General features: G+C 38.3%; 1 protein-coding gene and 1 long non-coding RNA gene across 4 annotated transcripts in view; one reads left to right on the top strand and one right to left on the bottom strand.

The window, feature by feature from the left end:
* The window catches only part of RASSF8 (Ras association domain family member 8), a 115070-nt gene that overhangs the window by 61484 nt on the left and 35194 nt on the right, over nucleotides 1–18392 (bottom strand). The window contains exon 1 of one of the 2 annotated variants that reach the window (XM_055358016.1): nucleotides 13033–13051. The exons of the other annotated variant lie outside the window; for it this stretch is intronic. The gene's annotated coding sequence lies outside the window, so the exon portion shown is untranslated. Of the gene's footprint in view, nucleotides 1–13032; nucleotides 13052–18392 lie in introns of those variants that run through there. 2 annotated transcript variants of the gene reach the window in all.
* Nucleotides 85–12910, top strand: LOC129525852 (uncharacterized). Of its 2 annotated transcripts, XR_008670374.2 has the most exons (4): nucleotides 85–369; nucleotides 526–651; nucleotides 5431–5573; nucleotides 5664–5919. It is a non-coding gene; the product is annotated as an uncharacterized lncRNA (long non-coding RNA). The 2 variants fall into 2 exon arrangements; XR_010129356.1 differs by having other exon boundaries at nucleotides 5431–12910.

Below are 18392 nucleotides of genomic sequence, written 5' to 3' on the forward strand. Positions count from 1 at the left end.
GCACTAATCCCATTTATGATGGCCCTACTTTCATGACTCCCCATGACCTAATCACCTCCCAAAGGTCACAACTCCTAACAGTGATTAGGTTTCAACATATGAATTCGGAGGGAATGGGGGAGATACACAAACATTCAAACCACAGCACTCAATTAATTAATTATGTCAAGTTATCACAGTTACTTGACTCAGGTGTTTTGGGGACTGCAGGCAGGGAGGAAGCAAGGCTTAGAAGAGTCATCTACCACTCTCAAAAATAATATTGCTCGTCAGGAAGAGGAAAGTTCTTCTGGGAAGCATCTGGCTAATCTTTTTGGAAAGGTTCTGAGGAAATTCTTAAAGAGGACCGATTATGCAATCCTGGCTACAGTCAGTACCTACTATTTTCAATGGGGATTTCTTTCCATGGACACATGACTGACTCAGTTCTTAGGCAGAACTGGGGCTAACACAAACCAAAATAGCAGCAGGCCTCATCCCAAAGAAACTGCAATATAAACTTATGCCTTGAGAATTATTTTCCAGATGCTGCAGACGTTCCTGTAAGGGTTCCTGTGGTTTCTAACGTACAAAGACGGACAATTCCTCAGATGGCCTCAGGAGACTGCTTTTAGATCTGCACTGGGCAGAACCCTCGGATTAATTAACAAGGTGAGTGATATCTATCACTTTTGGATTCCAAGGAAGGAAAGACAAAATGGTATGAGGGCCTTTACAACACTTAAAAACGACAAGGGTACTTAGGTGGAGAGCAGCTGTTTTTTTTTTCTGGTCTTTGTGACCAGGATTGACCCTCTTTTATCTCCTTTCTATCCCCCAGGTCCCCCTCGCCTGCATCTTAGGTATATAGAAGTCTCTCACATTGTCCCTCGGTTGTGCAAAGGCCCAGAATCAATCATTCCCCTGCCCTCTCTTATCACCAACAATAGAATTGTTCAGCCCAGAAGCATTCCTTTCCCTCCTCACCACATCCTCCTCCTATTCCTTAAAGTGACTGAAGTCAACTAAACATAAAGGGAGAAAGGAAATATCGGATTAAACTAAAGCACATTCAATTAATCTCCAGTTGGTAATATGAGAAGAGATAATTAAGGAAAGAGCTTTCCTACTGTTTCCCTTAAACCACGGTGCCCTCCCCAGGGCCGGGGTAATCAGGAGAGGCAGGTTAGGCAGCTGGGGCACAAATATATGGGAGTTCTGTTCTCATGTGCTGGCGCTGGGCCTGCATGACCCTGGGCAACGCCTCCTTCTACTTCGTGCCCTCCTGCATGACTCACTTGCTTTATTCTACAGGCTCTGTGCCATCTTGGTAAAGATGGTCCCCCAGGGGACAAGAAGGAAAAACTTCAGCTGCTCTGAAGTCATTGCCTACAGAGAAAAAGTCATTGGTTCTACCTTCCCTTCTAATTTCTAATTTCTAATTTAATTTCTGACTTAAAACTCAAACCCTTTGCTGGTGCCTGAATAACTCTCCTAAATGAAAGAGGAACAAATGTTGGAGAGTAAGGAAGCCTTCTGGTCCCAAGGCCTCAGAATGGATTAGGCATTGGTTAGCCATTCCTGGGCCATGGCACGCGGGGGGCCTGGAGACCAGTACTACTGCAGGGGCAGGACCCTGTGGGCATCAGGATGCCACCCCCTCACCCTCACTCCAGGACCACCATTCTCTCCATCAGTTTTTCTTTTCAATCAAAGAATAAATAACTATTTTACCCATCTTAAACACAACAGCCTTCTTCTGATCCCTCTCCTCCCACTGATTACTTTCCTTTTGCAGCAAAACTCCTTTCAAGAATTGTCTACACTTGCTTTCATTTTCTCACCTTCCATTCTCTATCAAGCTCATTCCTGCCATGCTTTTGCCCCTACCATCTAACCAAACTACTCTTATCGAGGTCACCAATCACCTTCACCTTGCTAAATATAAGGGTCAGTTTGTCACTCCTTCCTCCTGATCTATTTTCTTCACTCTCTTCCAGGACACAGCACTTTCCTGGTTTTCCTCCTGCTTCACTGGTGCTCCTTCTCAGTCCGCTCTGCTCTAGGAATTTTTAATATTTGAGTATCCCAGGTCTCAATCATTAGTCCTCTCCTCCTCTCTATTTCTATCCACTCCCTTGGGGATCTCATCCAGTCTCATGACTTGGAAATACCAACGTGGGTCATTTGGAAGTCGTTATGTGGAACAGTCCTACGCACTACAGGATGCCCAGTATCTCCACCACCACCCATCCACTAAATGCCAGTAACAGCCTTCCCATCATTGCGACAACCAAAAATTCCCTCACCAATTTCCCAAACACCCCTGATGGCAGAATCACTCCTGCTTAGAAACACTACTTAGAAATAAGGTCTATACTCCTGTAGGTATAGCTTTATTCTATAGTTTGATCAGTAGAAGTGTTAACAACATATTGAAAAGCACAAAATTCCATCTTGAGTGTGGAATTAAAATTTATTCAAGAACATCCTCATATATCCATTGGTTCTCAGCCCAGATAGTCCCTTATCCTAACACGTCGGTGACTTGGATTTCTTGTGAGAAAAGGATGGTGTTATGATAGCTAGCAGATAAGCATCATATAACTTGAAACTTGGGAATGCTGCTACAGAAATCCATTTTGTGGTACACGGGGGACTACCAGTGTGCAAGAAAAAACACTGGACTGATCTGGAAGTCAAAAGATCTGGGTTGTAATTCAGGCTCTGTGAATATATAGATATATCTGCTCATTTGGCAGAGCTTTAATCTACTGGCTATGCACCAGGACCACCAAGATGAATAAAAGAGTGACTTGACCTAGAAGGGAAGGCTAGAGGGAGCATATCAGTCTCTAACTGTGTCTTGATTTCGTCAACCTCAAATCTGAATCTCCAAATTACCTTCCAAGTAAAAAAGAAAATTAAGATTATATGCAGATGCTTGCCATATGCCTAAACAGAAGCAGACACTATGGTACTAGAGAGCTGAGGTCAAGCCACCCATATGACATTTTATGTTCAAATGAGAACACAAATATTACTATAAGAAATTACTCTGTTATTAATGTAAAAATCACTATATTTCTACTTCTTAACATAAGAAAGATTTAGAGCATACACTCAAATGATCCTTGGAGCAAAATGGAATACAAATGACAATATCAGCCTGTGTTTCTGAAAGCATTATTTGTTGCACCAAAAATATTGTGATCTTTAATCACTGTATCCCTTACATAAATCCCACTCCAATAAGGCAAATTTGCAAAGAATTTACACAGTAAAATTGTCTAGTAGCTACAGCAGCTCACAGGAGAACATGCTAAAGGGGATGGAACAACATTACATCAACTGGCTGGAAACAGTATAGCTTCTAATATTATCTATCTATGTCTAACATTTAAGTGATAATTTTTTTTTTTAAACGGAGTCTCACTGTGTCGCCCAGGCTGGAGTCCAGCGGCTTTCTCGGCTCACTGCAAGCTCCGCCTCCCGGGTTCACGTCATTCTCTTGCCTCAGCCTCCAGAGTAGCTGGGACTACAGGCGCCTGCCACCACGCCTGACTAATTTTTTGTATTTTTAGTAGAGACGGGGTTTCACCATGTTAGCCAGGATGGTCTCGGTCTCCTGACCTTGTGATCTGCCTGCCTCAGCCTCCCAAAGTGCTGGGATTACAGGCGTGAGCCACCGCACCCGATGTGAGAACATTTTAAAGTAATATCCTTTTGAAGAACGAGGATGTATTAAATATTTAATGTCTTGAGATGATAAAGAAATGATCAGGAATAAAAAATGTAATTTTTCTACTTACACAGATTTGAGGTTTAGGTTATTCCAAATTGTTAATACTTCTGCTAATCCTCCAACTAGAACTTTATGTACTTACATAAATAATTTTGATCCTTTCAATTACCATATGGCCCAATGCCACTAAAAGGCTGTTTCTATTAAACTAGAGTAAGAATGCTGCTTTTAAGTCAGGCATCCCCTGCCCACACTCAGCTGTACTTGCTTTTCCTCAAAAACACTATGCCCCTGTTCCTTTCTGGGCTGTGCAGAGGCTACTTCCTGTGAGAGTAGGCCTCTCTAAAGACCCACTCACCTTTACAAACTCAGCTACACTGACATCAAACAAGAAGCCCTCCTTCACCTCTGCACAGTTGAAGGAGCTCCTTCTGTGCTCCCAGGCACCTTCTTCATTATGCTCTTGCAGTATATACAACATGACTACTACCACTTACTACCTACCTGTCCTTCCAGTAGATGCTGTAAGCCTCAAGTCTAGGTAATGCCAGGTCTGAGAGACAGATTTGCTAGTGAGGAGAACAACTATGAAAGACAATGGTGAAAAGGCTTTGTTCCTTTTACAAAAGATCCAAACTTTGACACCTATAACTTCCTCCAGTCTGGTGTTATGTTGAAATTTGATCCCTAGTGTGGCAGTGGGGACGTGGGGCCTAGTGGGAGGTGTCAGGGTCATGGGGGCGGATTCTTCATAAATAGGTTAATGCCCTCCCCTGATGGTGAGTGAGTTCTCACTATGAGCTCTGCCAGAGCTGGTTGCTGAAGAGCCTGGCACCTCCTCCCTCCGGCCAACCCCTCACTTGCCACCCCTAAAGCACTTCCTCTCTCTCCATGTGATCTCTGCACACGCTGGCACCCCTTCACTTTCCACCATGAATGGAAGCAGCCTGAGGCCCTCACCAGATGCCCAATCTTGAACTTTTTGAGACATCAGAATTGTAAGCCAAATAAACCTTTTTTCTTTACAAATTACCTAGTCTCAGGTGTTCCTCTATAGCAACCCAAAATGAACTAAGTATTGTTAAACTCGATTTTAATGAGTAAGAACTAAAGCTAAGAAAGATGAACGTGACCTCGTTTTGTCCCATGTTCCACTATTCCAACACTGTCCCACTCAATGGACAAGGGCCCTTGTTCTCTGAGCACGCACCGTGAGTCAGAAACGAGGCGTATATCTAGAGTGACTATGGGTCCTGGTTTACCTGGAACAGCAATGGTTTAAACTGTTATTCTGGTGTAATTATCAATAGTGCCCTAGTTCCCTCTCCAAAGTGTCTGGTTTAAACAACTACCCGTAAGTATAAAAGACTGAAAGTCCACTTATATAAACATATATGTAGTCCATGTCTAGAGCGAGACAAGCATTTGGGAAAAACAGTACTATTTTAACAAAAAGGATGACAGTTATCATTCACTGAATCGCTTACATGCTAAGTCCTTTACATATATAATTTAGTCTTCAAACATCCACTAAAGCAGATATCATTATATCCAATATTCAAGTAAGGAGACTGGAGGTTTTAGAGACCTAAAAGAGATCTTAGAGAAACCAAGTACTCAAGGGCATACAATTAATTAACATGAGAAGCTGACTTGCACCCAGATTAATCACTCTAGATGATATATGGCAATTTCTGAAACTACAGAACACAGACACAGTTCCTTGGGACATCCTGAAGGGAAGGGAAGAAGAAAAGGACAGAGATAAGGATGAAGCCAGGGACCAGGAAGAAATCAAGGCTGCCCTTCCTACAATATGAGTATCTTTTTTCTAACTCCCGGATCTTTGGTAGGTCTACTAAGCAGGGTGTGTGTGTGTGTGTGTGTGTGTGTGTGTGTGTGTGTGCGCACATATGCACCCATATTTGTCTTTTAATAGAAACCAATGGAAGAGAAAGGTTTAACGTTTAAAGCTTTAAAGGGCAAAACCGAAGACTACACATTGAAGTAGATGACAAAGACAGATGAAAAGCCATTCAACTGATACAGAACTCTGGACTTAGGAAGATCACAGGGAAACTGTCACAAGTATTGAAATTGGAGGTTCAAGACAAGTTTTTCTAAAATTTCTAAGGAGCAAGTATAGCCTAGCTGAAATCTGGGAGAAAGTAAAAGAAAGTAGGGGAGAGAGAGACAGGGCATTAGCTGATATAATATGGTATTATGTGGCAATAAAAGCTGTATTTTTCCCATCTGATATGAACCTTAACATGGTGAAACTATATGTTCCTCAAAGGCAGAAACAATGGGTTTCATCCTATTCTAGTATTATAACTTTCACAAAGCTCACTTTAGATAAAAGAAATAGCCTTTGCAAAATTATCTTAGTAGAGCTTAAAAACAACAACAACAACAACAAAGATTTTATATTCTAACCTTGTCTTATTTTTACATTTTCTCTACTGCATTCAGGTTAATATAGGCACGGTCTCAATATTCAGGTATTAAAACCAGGTCACAGAGAATGACTTGATTAAGATGACAGTCACCAGTGCAATGAGGAGTAGAATCAGTCGCAGTCTCACACCTGTCAGGTAATTACATACTGACCCCATTTTTACAAACTCAGCCAAATGAAAGAATGCAAACCAATAATAAATGGTCACCAAACACTCACCAATTCAACCTGCAAACTATTATCCTATCTGCCTTTAAGATTAATCTGGCAATTAAACAAATCAATCTGTAAAACAAAACAAAACAAAAACCTAGTGTAAAACACACACACACACACACACACACACACATCCCATCCGTAAAAATTTAAAAAGACACAAATACACGTTATATGTACACATTTCTTTTTCTGCAGAGAAACCCAAGAAACTGCTAATAAGGATTACCTTTGGATAGAGGAAAAACAATGAGAAAGAATGAAACCTTATTTTTCATTTCATAACTTCCATTTTTTTTTAACTTTTTGTAAAGACAGGGTCTCCCTTTGTTGCCCAGACTGGCCTCAAACCCATGGCCTCAGGTGACCCTTCTGCTCTGGCCTCCCAAAGTGCTGGGATTATAAGCATGAACCACCTCATTTTATACCTTTCACTTATTGTATTACTTTTTTTCAATGAACAATTTAAATATACAATGACTAATAATTTGATTTTGCTAAAAACCTATTTTCCAGAATTTCAGAAAAGTAGAAGGTACCAGACATGTCATGTCAGAAGAGCTCCCCTTCCTCCTCCTCCTCTTCCTCAGCCTACTCAACATGAAGACCTTTCTGAAGATCCACTTCCACTTACTGTATAGTAAATATATTTTCTCTTCCTTATGATTTTCTTAATAACACTGTATTTTCTCTTACTTCATTGTACAAATACACTATATAATACATATAACATACAAAATATGTGTTAATTGACAGTGTATGTTATTGGTAAGCCTTCTGGTCAACAATAGGCTATTAGTAGTTAAGTTCTGGGGTAGTCAATAGTTATATGCAGAGTTCTGACTCCACAAGAGGCTGGCACTCCCTAACCCCCATGTTGTAACACCCATGTTGTGTGCAAGGTCAACTGTAGACTACGACAGGAACACACTGCTCTTTCTCATTCCCAAAGATGCTGAGCCCCACACCTCCAGGAAGCATGATACTGACAATGTAGGCATAAATCTCAGTCAAATCATTCATTAATAACAGCTCAGGAGTTCAGTATATTCATCCCTGCCTAGAGACTGTGATATGCCCCTTGTTATTCAATTCTGTGTATAGTCCAGTCTCAAGTTTTTTATGTTTGAGACAGGGTCTCAGTCTGTCACCCAGTCTTGAGTGCAGTGGCGCAATCACAACTCACTGCAGCCTTGACCTCCCAGGCTCAAACAATCCTTTCACCTCAGCCTCCCCAGTAGCTGGGACTATAGGCATATGTCACAACACCTGTCTAATTTTTGTATTTTTTGTACAGATAGGGTTTCACCATGTTGCCCTGTCTGGTCTCAAACTCCTGGGTTCAAGTGATCCTCCCACCTCAGCCTCCTAAAGTGCTAGGATTACATGCATGAGCCACCACACCTGGCCCCTTGATACATTTATCCTTATGGAAAATGTATTTTTTTACTATAAATATATATATGTATTTTAAAAGGCATATAATGAAATCATAGACATCAGGTCAACCTTAGATTTTTTTAAAAATATAATCTATATATAAAATTTCTGATTATTAATATAATACATACTTGCTTTACATAATCTGTGTTTTAAATAAACACAGTAATTATTTTCCTATAGTTCTACCACTTGGAGAAAAATCATCATTAACACTTTAGTATGTTTCCTTCTAGGTTTTTATTCCCCCATATAGTTATTTTTTAAAGGTTATAATATATTATGTCCTGATATTGTCACTTTTCAGGTTATCATTTTTCCATTTCATTAAAGAGTTAAAAAAATCTATATATAAGCAGATAAACTCTTTTATTGGCTGCATAATAGTCTGCCTTCTAGTTGCACTGTATGAGCATTCTTATCTTACTTCTCCCACTGCCAGAATTGGGAATTACAGGGACAAAGGTCTGCAATATTCCTGATGAACACAGATGCAAAAATCCTCAACAAAACACGAGCCCACTGAACTCAACAGCACATCAAAAAGTTAATCCATTATGATCAAATGGGTTTTATATCAGGCATGCAAGGATGGTTCAACATACGCAAATCAATAAATGTGATACATCATCTAAACAAAATCAAGGATAAAAACCATATGATCATCTCAATAGACACAGAAACAGCATTTGATAAAATTCAACATCCCTTCATGATAAAAACACTCAACAAACTAGGCACAGAAGGAACATACCATACATGAGGAAAGGGCACCCTCTTCAATATACGGTGCTGGGAAATTAAATAGCTGAATGTAGATGAATGAAACTGGATCCCTGTCACCATATATAAATATCAACTCGAGATGAATGAGTTACATTTATGTATAGGTTATTTATATGTGTGTCATGTATATGTTTTTGAATCTTCAATAATACAATGTGCTAAAATAATAAACATCATGTACTATAAACCCACAGCTAACATCATACTAAATGAGGAAAATTGAAAGCATTTCCTCCAAAAACTGGAACAAGACAAGGATGCCTACTTTCACCACTCCTATTCAACACAGCACTGGAGGTCCTAGCCAGAGAAATAAGGCAAGAGAAAGAAATAAAAGACATCCAAGAGATCAAGCATGATCTCTGCTCACTGCAACCTCTGCCTCCCGGGTTCAAGTGATTCTCCTGCCTCAGCCTCCTGAGTAGCTGAAATTACAGGTGCGCGCCACCACGCTTGGCTAATTTTTTTCTGTTTTCAGTAGGACGGGGTTTCACCATGTTGGTCAGGCTGGTCTCAAACTCCTGACCTCGTGATCTGCCCACCTTGGCCTCCCAAAGTGCTGGGATTACAAGCGTGAGCCACTGTGCCTGGCCAATAATTTTTTTATATAATACGGGTATTAACTCTATTTGTTTTTTGTTTGTTTGTTTGTTTTTGAGATGGAGTTTTGCTCTTTCACCCAGGCTGGAGTGCAGTGATGCAATCTCGGCTCACTGCACCCTCCACCCTCCGGGTTCAAGCGACTCTCCTGCCTCAGCCTCTCGATTAGCTGGGATTATAGGCACCTGCCACCAAGCCCGACTAATTTTTGTATTTTTAGTAGAGACAGGGTTTTGCCATGTTGGCCAGGCTGGTCTCGAACTGCTAACCTCAGGTGATCCACCTGCCTTGGCCTCCCAAAGTGCTGGGGTTACAGGCATGAGCCACTGTGCCCGACCAACTCTGTTATATATTGTAATTATATACTATGTCATACAGTCATGCACTGCATAACAATGTTTTAGTCAACGATGGACCACATATAGCCCCATTAGATTACATTGGATCTGAAAAATTCCTATTGGCCTAGTGACGGCGTAGCCATCATAGCATTGTAGCACAATGCATTCATTACTCAAGTGTCTGTGCTGATGCTGGTGTAAGCAAACTCACTGCACTGCCAGTGTTAGAAACAGCACTTACAATTATTTACAATGCATAATATTTGAAAATGATAATAAATTACTATGTCACCAGTTTGTGTATTTACTATACTCTTAATCCATACTTTAGAGGGTATTCCTACTTTTTTTTTTTTAAGCTAACTGTAAAATAGCCTCAGGCAGTTCCTTCAGGAGGTATTCCAGCAGAAGGCACTGTTATCATAGGAGATGACAGCTCTATGTGTGTTATAGCCCCTGAAGACCTTCCAGTACAACAAGATGTGGAGGTGAAAAGTGATATTGGTAATCTCAACCCTGTGTAGACCTAGGCTAAAATGTGTGTTTGTGTCTTAGTTTTTAACAAAAAAGTTTGAAAATAAATAATTTTAAAAATAGAAAAAAGCTTATAGAATAGGAATATAAATAAAACATATTTGCACAGCTGTACAATGTATTTGTATTTTAAGCTAAGTGTTATCACAAAAGAATCAAAAAGTTAAAATTTAAAAGTTCATAAAGTAAAAAAGTTATATAGTAAGCTAAGGTTAATTTCATATTGAAGAATAAAAATTGTTAATAGGCAAAGCACAGTGGATAAAAATTTTTAATTTTTAAAACTTAAAAATAGGCCTGTAATCCCACCTATTTCAGAGGCTGAGGTGGTTGGACTGCTTGAGCCCAGGAGTTCAACTCCAGCCTGGGCAACATAGTGAGACCTTGTTTCTACAAAAAAAAAAAAAAATTAAAAATTAGCCGGGTATGATGGAATGCACTTTTAAAAAATTAAAAATTAGCTGGGTGTGGTGAAATGCACTTGTAGTCCCAGCTACTCGATAGGCTGAAGCAGGAGGATCACTTGACCCCAGGAGGTCAAGGCTTCAGTGAGCTGTGACAATGCCACTGCACTCCAGCCTGGGTGACAGAGACCCTAGTCTCAAAAAAAAGGAAATTTTAAAATACATGTGCAGCTTAAGTACACAGTGTTTACAAAGTTTACAGAAGAGTGCAATAATGTCCTCGGCCCTCACATTCACTAAACAATCACTGCCTCACCCAGAGCAACTTCCAGACCTGCAAGCTCCATTCTAGGCAATACCCCATACAGGTGTACCACTTTTAAATCTTTTATACAGTATTTCTACCATACCTTTTCTATGTTTAGATACGTTTAGATACACAAATATCTACCACTGTATTACAATTGCCTACAGTATTCAGTACAGTCACATGCTGTAAAGGTTTGTGGCCTAGGAGCCACGGGCTATCATATGGCCTGGGTGTGTAGGAGGCTATACCATCTAGGTTTGTAGAAGTACACTCTATAATTTTCGCTCCCCAACAACAATCACCTAGACACATTTCTCAATGTGTATTCCTGTTAAGTGACAGATGACTGTATATTACCAATGTAATTATATATTAATAATGTAATTACATATTATAGAAAGAAAAAAATTTGAATACATGACTTGAATATTTTCCCCAGGTGACTGCCTTTTTGTAACGTGATATAAGCAAAATTAAATTATTTTAATTTTTAGTATCATTACATATAGGAATTATTCCATTTTAACATTTGCGTCTATGTTTTAGTAGCTTCTTTCTCCCAAGCCCAAGATAGATATTCATATACACTCTTTTCTAGTATATGTATTACTACATTTTTACATTCATTATTTGCAGTGGCACTTTTATCAACACAACATTCTTCTGAGCTTTCCATTCTGCTCCAAATATTTGTCTATTTTATCAACATCATACCATTTTCAAATTAATATCTAGCATTACAACTTTTCCTTCATTATTCTTCTTTACCGTATAAACATTTCTTGGCTCTTATTCATTCTATAAAAATGTAAAATAATTCAGAATCACTGATCTATGAGAAATTCCTGAGATTTTTCTTGGAGTAATATTCAACTTACAAATCAATATAAAATATTAAAACTAACTAAAGAATTGTCTTCCTATCCAGAAACATAAGTCTCCTCATTATCTTCAGAGCAAAGTTTACTAGTTTCCTTTCTACAGGCCAACTGCATTTCTTACCGAGTTTAATCCCTGGCATATTTTTTGTTGCTACTATGAATGGGCTTTTTTCCTCATACTTTTAAACCGGTTATTATTATCATACACAAAAGATCATAATATTTACATGATTTACAGTGGAACCCTACTAAACTACATTTTAGTTGATTGCCTTGGGAACTTTTTATTATCTGCAAATAATTTTTAGTCTCCTTTTCAATAGTACTCTCTGTCACCCAGGGTGGAGCACAGTGGTGTAATCCTCCCACCTCAGCCTCCGGAGTAGCTGGAACTACAGGTTGCAATACTGTGCCCAGCTGATTTAAAAAATTTTTTTTTGTAGAGACAGGGTCTTGAACTCCTGAACTCAAGTGATCCTCCTGCCTCAGCCTCCCAAAATGCTGGGATTACAGTTGTGAGCCACCATGCCTGGCCCATCAGTGCTATTTTAGACACTACTGATAACAGCAAGTATGTTGCAAATTCTAATATAATTTTAGGTCAAATTCACTGTTTTAGTATTTTGGCTGAGCTTGATCTCAATGTTGTTTACAAAATTATAGATACTTCCCTTAGAAAGTGCTATATAAATATTAGTCATTGTTATCAATATCACAGAGCATGGTTTGGTGGAAAAAGTTTCTCTTGATTTCACCGTGAATCAGGAAACTAATTTGGGTTTGAAATTATTGAGTCCTCTAAAGGTTAACCTGATCACTTCTCCTCCGTGACCCAGGCTAGTTTAGGTAGGTAAACCTCACTCATCTCTCCCTCCATCAGAAGACTCACCTATCATACTGCTGTGTCATTTTCTATTTACTTGTCCCAGAGCCTGTAAAAACCATGATGGTAAGGTCTTTGTCTTGTTTATTGTTTAAACCTACCTGGCAAATAACAGATCCTCAATAAATTATATATTGACTAGAAAAAAAAATTATAGATACTTCCCATAAAATATTAACAGTAAATATCTCTAAACATTGAGAGGAGTGATGTTATTTTCCTTCACATTTTCCCAGTAAACAGACTTCTGATTTTGTTTTTTTATTAATTAGACTAGCCATGAACTCTCCCTATTTATTTTCCAAGTTTCCTTAAATGAATGGACACACATACACGCCCACACATACTGACTCTTACCACCTTATTTCTCCTAATATTCTTTCTTTGAGAATTTTTAACTTCAAATAATCTTAGCTAGCATTCAATATCTTGCAGAAGGCAAGAGAGAATCAAACCTTAAGAAAAGCTTTCTTGCCAGGTGCGGTGGCTCACGCCTGTAATCCCAGTACTTTGGGAGGCTGAGGTGGGCGGATCATGAGGTCAAGAGATCGAGACCATCCTAGCCAACATGGTGTAACCCCGTCTGTAATAAAAATACAAAATTAGCCAGGAGTGGTGATGCATGCCTGTAATCCCAGCTACTCCAGAGGCTGAGGCAGGAAAATCGCTTGAACCCAGGAGGCGGAGGTTGCAGTGAGCCAAGATCACGCCATTGCACTCCAGCCTGGGCAACAAGAGCGAAACTCCATCTCAAAAAAAGAAAAAAAAAAAGCTTTGTCTTCAGAAACAATATTCTACAGTCCTTTGTGAAAGATATCTAAAAATGATGTCTGGATACAAATTTCTCAAAGTAAGCTGATTCCACTAATAAAAACGATGCCTCATCCTTTTTACTAAAATACATTTGTACCCAATTAAGACTGCAGTACAAAATGCCATCAAATAAAAATATTAGCAAACTGATAATAGGGAAGTCATAACATTCTCGAATCAGAGCTTCATGAAAACCAAATTCCAATATTCTTAATATTAGACTTGCATGTTAACCAATGGATATGGCAATTTCTTCAATCAGTATCAAATCCTGTTTCTTTCGTATTTCATTAAGTAATCATCACACCAAACCTGTCTCAAAATCTGAAATAACTAGTTTGCGATACATTATCAGAAAATGTCAATCTCAAATATAAACAGCTGAACTTTTTTCATTTTTATTCTACTAGGGAAGTTTCAAAGCACTGAAACATGCAAATTATTACTCATCTTCTAAAAACAGAAATAAAATAATCAGGTCACAATGGATGGCTCCTTTCTTGGCCAAAAAAAGGATGATGAATGCAATTGGAATGTTTATTGTCACTGAAATTCTTCAGGACTGGATTCCAAGTATGCGTCTTGATGCAGGTTACTATGACAACTTAAATTACAGAAAATGTCACCCCCCTCCTACCAAGTAGTTTTCTCTGCAAGATCATTTCAAGACTTCTAAAACTTGCATGCACAAATTATCTGTAACAATAAACACCTCATTACAAGTTTTATTCAAAAATGCCCCTATCTAAACCCATAAAAACAGGTATAAGCATATAAAAATAATGCCATTAAATCTACATGGGATAGAAAAACCTGAAAACACATACACTCACACATACACATACACACACCCTTTAAAATATAAAATATTGAGAGTATTTTTAAACTACTTTCCATTACCAGAGGCACAGTACATTATTGCTATATGTTTCATTCCAGAAACTATGGAAAATTACTTGGAAGGCAGTTTGGAACTATTATAGAACTAAGTCCTGTTTATCATTATTTTCCCTTCACTAACGCATTTTATGGGAAGGTACTAGAAAGGGGGGATGAGGGAAGATTACAGTCCTATCTAGAACAGAAAGAGAAGCAAATAAATAATCTGTAAAATTTATTGTTTTACCCAATCTGTCTTTTTACACAAAATATGAGCTTTAAACTTTCTTTTCACACAGCCTAACAAAGGTATCTCGTGATAAACTGTAAATTATTCTCTAATATCACATGCTCTAACAGAAAAATGGCTCAAGAGAAACTGCATCATTATAGGGAAAAAATGTGATTTAGTAGAAAGATATTCTGATTGCAAGAAATTAAAATTTTTAAGCAGCTCCATGAAAAAAACTTAAGATAGTTTTACAGTGTAGCAATACTGAGACTTCAAAGCTGGTTTTGCTGACCACCAAAGTTAACATGACTAGAACTGGATGTTTCATTCAGAAAGGTTTAGGGAAGTCCCTCTCCTGTAAACTGGGTTCAGTAGCCAACAGAGGCAAACAAGTTTTCTAAGTTTCAGGTACAAATGTACCTCAATGCTAGGTAAACCCTTCATTTATTTAAAACCTTTTTAAATAACACTTCATTCAAAAAAGGGAAACAAAGCAGTAAGCTAAAGGTGTCTCTTTGTACTGTAAGTCAAGGATCAAAATTAAAGGCTGCTGACCTAGAGAATATTGAATGTTTGAGAAGAAACCGCAAAAAATCAAAACTCTTCAGCAGCAAACCCCAATCAATCAAACTCATACAATCCCCACCTGTATTAGTGGATAACTACTAGTGATCCAGAGAAACAGAACAACTAAAATGTTCAAACCCAAATACACAAAATCCCCAAACATTAAGCCTCAACCACAGTTCCTCTTGGTATAACTTACACATAGATCCTCCTTAATAAAAAATAATTAATGTATAAAAGAAAGCTTTATAGCACAGCTTCATCAGTAATGGTAGTCAAAAATAAAATTTAAGTGACAATCGAGAGAACTTTAGTCAATTGTACTACATAGCACATTTCTTTTATCTTATGCTTTTCCTGTTTAGGCCATATTACAAATGGCAAGGCCTTAAAAATAGGGTCTGAATAGACTTTTTTGACTCTCACGTGGATATAACAAAACTGCCTTATTAGAATCAGGCTATCTTTTGACTCTCAACATTTGCAGCCTTCTAGTCATGGTTTTTGCTAATGCTGTAAGCAACATACCAGGGTCTACAAAAGGGCAACTGAACTGGTGAGGATGTGGATTTGTGGTTTTAGGAGTCCAGTCTCTCCATATAATCTAGCAATTATTAGAAGGCTGTAAAGTTAAAGTTTTTTATTTCAGGGGGAAATCAGTTTATGTGAGACCTTCGAGATCCAGCATCTAGTTAAAAATGCACACACATAACTTTTGCAAATGAGAGATTAGGGAATTTATGAGACAGCAGGCTGGCTGGTGCCCTTACAGAGTTTATTTACCTGTAAAGTGTGAAGAATTTATTCATAAGTGATTTACCTACTACAAACAAGGTCAAATTATTTTCCCTCCTGGGACCAATAAGTCATTTAAATGCTCAAGAGACAAGAGATGATATGCAGCAAGCATACTAAAACTGAGATGTAATTTAGTTGACTATCCTCACCTAAGTAGATTTTTATGCCCCCTCGACTTAATGAAGCCAATAACAGACATTATTAAAAAAATGGAAACACAAGCTAAAGGATTTTCCAGACTTACCAAGATTATTATAGAGAAAAGTCTGAAAAACTAGTTAGCCATCAAGATTTTCTAGCCTTTCATTATTAGAAATACTTCTCTGCTTTAAAAGAGGTTGCCAATTTATAGCATTAGTAGAATAGTGCTCAGAAAGCCCAAGAGTGGTTGACACACAGCTTTGAAATATTTTGCTTCAGACTCCAAACTTGAAACCTAAGGCATATTTTATGATGCTTTTAGTGTCGACCCAAATTTGGACCTAGGAATTATACTGCAGTGGCAACAGATACTATCACCACCTATACTTAGTCCTTCTCTAAATAAATGGCTTACAAATGATGATTCTTAAGAGTTTACTGATGAACATGATCTATAAAAGTCTCCCAAAACTTTGAAAGGTTTTTTAAAAGTCATTGAAAGTGCTACTCTTCTAGGATATAATGCATGTAAGGAGTACACCTCAGCACCACTCACCTCAGCAGGCAGGAGTCTCTGAGCCAGTGAGAATGAGGTAGTCTTGAGGAAGGACAGCACCACACAGGTATTCTAGGAGGATCTACACAGGCACCTGCAAAGGTACATAGGGTTCTTACAGTCCTGGCTAATTTTTATCTTAAAAATACTAAATCATTCCATTTTAACATACAATCACCAAAGAGCAAAATACAAGTGTATGGCTTCAAATAATTTTCCCAAGAATTTTCCTCCCCTGTCCCCACTCTTCCCCCTTAGCCATTTGAATTGCAGTCCTTGTGGGGTGGGTTTGTTTGGTTTGGTTTCAATTAGCATTTTTGTGCTTTTGAAAAAGGAATTTCAGTTGTTTCTATAAAAGGTCATTTGATTGGCCTATGGAGTTCTAGGAGAGACTTTGTGTCTTCTTTTTCTACTGACCCCAGCTCCCTGTGATACCACACTGATTTCTTGAAAGCAGTTTTACATTTGGAAAATTGCCTAAAGCCAGGGCTAAAATTGCAGTTGAAGGAGACCTCTCAAGTCTTCAGTCCTAAAAAATAAAAACAAAAATACACTGCACTTTTCCTTGGTAAGTACAAATTCCTACTACTGACTAACCTAAGAAAGAGGGTAACTTGGCACCATTTCTTTTGACCATTTTACTGCCTAATGCGGTGAGAATGTGAAACTTTGCCACAACATTAGCTATAAAGAAAGCCCAAGGAAGAAATCTTGGCCACAAGATGGGAATTGACGCAATTCATATGTCTGCCACATTCAGACTATGCCCTTCACAGATGTTTCTGCATTTATTTATAGAAAGATTTACTTTAGCAACAAGACCAGCTTCCATCAACCATTTTTTTTTAAAAAAATCTATCCAGACATCAAACTACTTTTATTATGAACAGAAAATACCGCCCCCAAATGTTAAAATCCTTAAATTTCCTAGTCATGAAATAATATGAAATATCAAATTAGAGCATAAGAAGAAAGAACTGGCAGACCCCAAATCTGATGCAAATGTAAGAAAACATACACATTTCAAACACCACTGAGGAAGGGGAAAGTTAGTCCAAAGTTTCCCCTTTCATAGCTGGGCTCTCCCTGCACAGCTGCTATAGCCCTGAATGAAGACTTTGTCTCCAAAGCTGGTTACTACACTCACACTTCATATAACTTAATAGTTGTTATAAAAATGCCAATGGCTTCCTGATTATTTTTTACATAGTGTTACAGCTGTAACAAAAAGGTGCACTAGTGCCCGCTTCCAAATCTTAAAAAGAAAGTAGCAGTCACATTATTTTTTTTTGTAATAAAAATACATAGGTTTAAGCTAGCTGGATACACAGAATTTCTACTGCACCTTCTTATACCAGATGTTGAGTTAGAGTCTTCTGGCTTCAAGTAGACCTACCTACCTCCTAAAGAAGATAAAAGAAATATACACATGTGAGGGTGACAGGACTTGGCAAAAGAGCCTGTCTGTGGACAGTGCCATCCAAAAAGCAATGAAGGGTCAACCCTGCTGCGAAAGACGACTGGATAGCAAATTGAAAACCAAGTGAGAAGAGGCTAAATAGACTAACAACTACCCTCATTCCCATCCTTGGGCCTGGGAGCTGTCTGAAGTCTAGCCTGGTTTCTAAAAGTATTCTTATTTATCTAAATCAAAATCTCTTCCTAACCAACTTTTCTTCAGTAAAGACTCATCTCTCTTTTTAGTTGTGTTTTCAAGAAAAACTTTTAAGAGTGGGAAGTGGATAGCTGAGAATGAGTTTCTAAAACTGTCATAATTGTTATCTTCTTCATCCATAAAATAAGGTTGTCACTAGAGCCAGAGATTTAAA

The sequence above is a fragment of the Gorilla gorilla genome, chromosome 10 (genome assembly GCF_029281585.2).
Source record: "Gorilla gorilla gorilla isolate KB3781 chromosome 10, NHGRI_mGorGor1-v2.1_pri, whole genome shotgun sequence".
NCBI classification, from domain to species: Eukaryota; Metazoa; Chordata; class Mammalia; order Primates; family Hominidae; genus Gorilla; species Gorilla gorilla.